Consider the following 6,000-nt stretch of genomic DNA (forward strand, 5'->3'; position numbering starts at 1 on the left):
ATTGAAAGTGAAACCTGGACCAGGACACTTAGTCCCTGAAAGAGTGGAAAGCAGGTTTACCAGGCCATAGGCAGACTCAATTTCCCCAACAGGTTGGCACCTTACCAACATTTATCTTCTACTCCAAAACTCTTCAGCATTTGCCTTTGAAAGTGAGAGGGAGTTAAAATCACTTCCATTGCCTTCAGTCATCATTAGAAGAAGAAACCAGGCAGCTTAGAGAAGAGAAACAAATCAAATAAAACCCCAATATTTTGGCAGCCGGGTAAGAGTTTGGGTTCAATAATACAAAATTATCACAGGGCCTCACTTCCTGAACTTCCCACTATAGCTTATAGCTCCAAGATAGGGATGAGGCCTTTGATATATGGGCCTTTGAGGGACACTCCAGGGGCCTTTGAGGGACACTCCAGATCTGAACCACAATAAATACAGATCCCCTCGGGTATAACATATTTTTTTTGTCTCTCTTGCTAAAGCAGGCTATGACATAATGACATTGAAATTAACTCAATTTTAATTCTATTTCAAGACATAGTGTATCCAAAAGGTCCTGATACATAATGAATGCTCAATGAGAATGAGCAAGAAAACTGTTTTATTATTTAAGCAAAGTTTGTCTTTGGACTACATCGGCCTCGCAGTGATCACATGTTCCTTAGTTAGATGCTATAATATGTTATATCAAATGCAGAGGTCCTAAGGCCTAATACTTCAGAATGTGAACTTATTCGGATACCCAGTCTTTAAAGAGGCAACTGATGAGATTGAGTACTGCATATTGTAACGGAGAGACAGAGGGAAATTTAAAATAGGAGGATTAAATAGGGAGGGGTATGGACCAGAAAGGCAAAGGAGAATAAGGGGAGGGACAACTAACAGCAGCCGTTTGAGAAACAGTATAGAGACTTACTACTGTAGATACTACCTGCCTGCAAGGTAGACTGGTGAAAGCGTGGCACAAATGTTATGGGAATAACCAACCACTTTTTGATTAGGTCTAAGGCCCACTCCATGAGATAGAACCCAAGCACGGCACTACCAAAATGGCCAAGAACCTGCGACTAGATAAATCATGAGCCTAGAAGAAACCTATTACTATTCTTCTGCTAAATGAGCAAAGCAATAAAACAATTCCTAATGACATATGCTATAGTCATATAGTGCCTTGCTTAATCCTCATTAGAGAAGCCTCTTCCTGCAGTAGATGGGAACTAACATAGAGACCCACAACTGGATAATGGGCAGAGAGTGAGAAACTTTGGAGAACTCCATCCTCAATAAGACATTTTCGTGAAAGCCCTCCTCTCAAAGCCCAGGGATCTATGTGGAAGAGGAGGCAAAGATTGTAGAAGCCAGAGGTGATGAATGACCCAAGGAAACAGTGTCTTCCAAACACAATAGGACTGATGCACATATAAGCCCACAGAGAACGTAGTAGCACACATAGGGCCTCCAGAGGTTCAAGCCAGATGAGGCTCCCAGCACTGAGAGGAGATGTGGCTTCCACCCCTAACTGAGAGGCTTTCTATAGTTGATACAAATCAGTTTTCTCTAATGGAGTCTTAGTGGGCACATTAACCATACTTTAGGGTAGGCCCCATGCCCAGGAGCAGTTGGCCAACACAAAACAAACTCAATGGTATTTTTGTAGAGTTTTTGTCTCATTTTGCTTTTAGGCAGTTCTTTGTCTTATTAGTCTTTTGCTTATTTCCTTTGATTTCTGTTTGTGTGGGGATCTGTGTTTGTGTGTGTGTGTGTGTGTGTGTGTGTGTGTGTGCGCGCGCGTGTGTGTGCGCGCGCGCATGCGCGCACACACGCATGTATGGTTTCTTGGTTTTGCTTGTTTGCTTTTAAAGGGAAAAAGAAAAAAGAACATAAAGTTGGTTTGGTAGGGAGATGGGGAGGATCTATGAGGAACTGGGGGAGCAGAAAAAGATGATCAAAATATATTGTATGAATTTTTTCATTAAAAAAGAAGCAATTGAGTTAAAGTAGGTTAATAGGATGAGCTCTAATCCAGCATATTAGCGTCCTTTAACAAAGGAGAATTTGGAGATAGACAGTCATAGAGAGAGAACACTGTTATTGTAAACAGGACAGCAACCACCAGCACACCAAGTAAAGATGCCTGGCATATTTCCCTTCCTTGTAGTACCAAAAAAGGACCAACCCTGTCCATACCTTAAGCTTGAACTTTCAGTCTCCAGGATTGTAAGGCAAAGCATTGCTGCCATTGAGGCCACCTGGTCTCTGGCTGTGGCAGCTCGTGTTACTGCAGATATGTTACCTTTTGGTTTGTATATGCCAAAACAAGGAGCAGTCCTTTTTAGATCATTAAGATCAATTATAAAACTGCTTAAGGGGGAGGGGAGTAAAACTTGTAGTCCTTTGCTACTTAAATGATCTCCAAGCCCAAGGAAACTTGTGCACTCTAAGTCCCAAATAACTGCAGTTTGCTATCTTGATAGGATAAAATTTATTTTAGCCTGGACTCCATCTCATTTGTAATTGATGGTGTAAATGTGATTTCACCGTGGTAAATTCTATTAAAACCTCAAATAGGACCGTGCAAATATATACAGGAGCCAAAGGCAAATATTTGCTGTGGGAAAGTATCTTAGTGCCCTTCTTTGCACAAAGGTGGATTTTGTAAAACAAAATTATTTACATTCTCATAGCTCCATTCATTGACTACAATGACATCAGTCTCCTTACATTTACACAGTTTCAGCTCTAAAAAATGAGAGGTTTGTATCTGCATGCATCAAGGTCACCTCAACCTGCTCCCAACCTCTCAGCTGAACAAAGTGTGAAAACTAAGCCCAGCTTCAGTCCTGGCTTATGAAACAGCTAGCGTGTGCCACTTTTCCTTCTTCAGTGGGGAGAGGAGAAGAAGAGGAGAGAGAGCGCCCAGAGCTGCAGACAGCATATAAAAGGCACTTGACTGATTTTACCATCCAGACCAGAGTCAAGCCACAGGCAGACATGGCTGCTGAGGGCCGGCTGGCGTTCCTGCTCATTGTCCTCAACCTAGGCAACCTTGGTAAGCTAAGGAGGCATTCTTATTTTCCATTTAGCTACTGGGGAAAGTACATTTCAAATACAATGAAGTGGTTTGGGCCAATAAACAAATTGTAGAAATGATCAAATGAAACCCTAAGAAGTCCTGCATTTAGATTGTGAAGTTCACAGAATTTCATGTAGTCATATTAAGTTAAGTGAAAGCATGCATTTAACTTGCTAGAAAAAGCTGGCCACAAGAACTGATGCTTTTCTTTTTCAGAGTTGATAACAAAAGAATTAGTACAAAAGGATTTAGGATATATACCTTAATTATTTCATGCTGATAGGATTTGCCACTCTTCAATTGATAAAATTTATGCATAATCATTAAGGCTTGAGTTGCTTTACCATGGACACTGGCTGTATTTACCTTTAAGCAATCTACTAGTCATCTAGATTATTTGCAACTTTTTCAAACATAGTAGGTGCTTAACAAGTGTTTCCTTGCCGTAATAAGATCATAGGTCAGCCTCATGCATTTGCCCTGTGTGCCTCGATGTCTTGGCTCCTAATTCAAAGTAAAAACATGAACACTACAGACTTATTTGTTCTTGCTGAGAAGTTAACTACTCTTTTTCCCCACAGCTCATCCCTGTGACACTCAGGAGTTACGATGTCAGTGTATTCAGATAAGTTCTGATTTCATTCCTCTTAAATTCATTAAAAATGTCCAGGTGATACCTGAGAATATCTACTGTAGCCGAAAGGAAGTCATGTAAGTAGTAAAGATGGGAAGGAGGGTGGAAGCTCCTTCATGGAAGGTTTCTAGCTGTTGTCTCCTAACAGGATGTGCTTAGTGGTTCTCAACATGTGGGTCATGGCCCTTTGGGGAATCAAGTGATCCTTTCACAGGGTTCACCTAAGACCATCGGAAATCACAGATACTTACATTACAATTCATAACAGTAGCAAAATTACAGTTATGAAGTAGCAACAAAAATGAATTTATGTCTGTGGGGGTCCCCACAACTTGTGGAAGTGTATTAAAGGCCACAGCATTAATAAAGTTGAGAACCACTGTGCTAGATGAAGAGACTGAAGACTACGGCTCTGGACAATATTATTCCCACACAGAATGGGAAAACTAATTTTTACCCAATATTTATACTCTCATTTCTAAAAATGACATGCACTCTTTCCAGAAAAAAATAAACCAAACCAAACCAAACCACAAAACCAGAAGGCAGCTCTTAAATGGAGAAGATAGTTAATTTCATAAACTCTGCTGAGTAGAATTGACTTTGAAGTCAATGAGTACTCAAAAAGCAAAGATACACCATCATGGGCAAGGATGTAAGGACAGGGACAATCAGGAAATCTCTGCATTATACACTTGGATGTACCAGCACATACAATATCGCCTCATGACTCTAGTGAGAACTATTCTGGGGCATCAACCTTGTAGACTGTAGAAATTCCTTCATTCTTTAGTTATAACTTTTGTTGCATCTATCTATCTATCTATCTATCTATCTATCTATCTATCTATCTATCTATCTATCTATCTATCATCTGTCTATCCATCATCTATCAATCAATCATCTATTTATCTATCTATCGTCTGTCTATCTAAATGTGTCTGCCTTAGTTGTTTATTGCTAGGTAACATTATCATCCTAGAGTGTGAAATAAATATGGTTATTACTCCACATTCTATAGTTCAGCATGTTGGTGGCTGAGGTGGCTTCTCTGCTCACTGGGAAGAGTGAGTGGAAGAAAAGGAGAAAGAATCCACAGGGCTGCAGGAAGCCCATAAGAAGGCACTATAGCAGTACTGATCTTACCATTCAAACCAGAGTCAAGGCACAGACACACATGACTACTTGCTGGTTTTTGAAGGATGGCAGCTAGTCAGAAGGCTCACCTGGAGGTTCTCTGAAGGGCTCTGCTTTCAACTCAGGCTGCTGGGAGAATTTAGCTCTTTGCTGATGCCCCCACATCCTTCTAGGCTGGTGGTTTTCAACCTTCCTAATTCTGAAAGCCTTTAATACAGTTCTTCATGTTGTGGTAACCCCCCAACCATAAAATTGTTTTTGTTGCTACTTTATAACTGTAATTTTGGTACTGTTGTGAATCAGAATGTAAATATCTGATATGCAGGGTATCTGATATGTGACCCCCGTCTAAGAGTCATTTGGCCCCCAGGTTGAGAACCATAGTTCTAGACTGTTGGTCTGTGGTGATTTTTAATTCCTGGAGGCTATTTCCAGGTTGTTCCACTTGGCTCTTTGGATGTGCGATGGGAAAATTAGCCTCACACCAAATCAGTCTCCCCCCTCCCAATCACATGTTCTCTTCTGCTATCAGCCAGAGAAAACTGCTCCGGCTGCCACACGAGATTCCTTCTCTTATTTTACGTTTTGAGGCAGGGGCTCTCTCTGTCTCTGTGTGCTTATTTTAAGTGACCATAAAAGAGATAATGGTCTTGAACTCACCCTCCTGATTCGTGGGGTCACAGGTGTACACTACCACACTTGATATCATACTTCAATGTCCTTAAATGCCTATCATTTACTTCAGCTTGCTTTAAATCTCAAAAACTCTCCCCAGTCACTGTACATAATCTGATGCTGTTATAAAGGCTATGATAATAAAATTTCACATTCCAGTTTTTGCTGCTTAGACTTAGAGTTTGTTTTGCATTTGTTGACTTCACCCTTTCACTTGGCCACCATGCTGTCTGGGAATAAAGGCAGTTTCATTTCCTCCTTTGAGAACCTTATAACTTTTACTTGTCTTTCAAGCTTTGTTAAGATGGCTGTCATGGGAGCAGGCTCCCTTGGCTTGCTTCTGTGTTTAAAGGGAATATTTTCAAGTTTGTACCATTATGCATAATGCTTTGTGGCTGATTTTTCTTATGTTGGTTAATTGTAAGAATTTGATTATATTGTTTTTCATTATTATAGAATTTTAAATTGTGTTATCTTTTAAATC

The sequence above is a fragment of the Peromyscus californicus genome, unplaced genomic scaffold (genome assembly GCF_007827085.1).
Source record: "Peromyscus californicus insignis strain IS unplaced genomic scaffold, ASM782708v3 Scaffold_13__1_contigs__length_99412109, whole genome shotgun sequence".
In the NCBI taxonomy this organism is placed as follows: domain Eukaryota; kingdom Metazoa; phylum Chordata; class Mammalia; order Rodentia; family Cricetidae; genus Peromyscus; species Peromyscus californicus.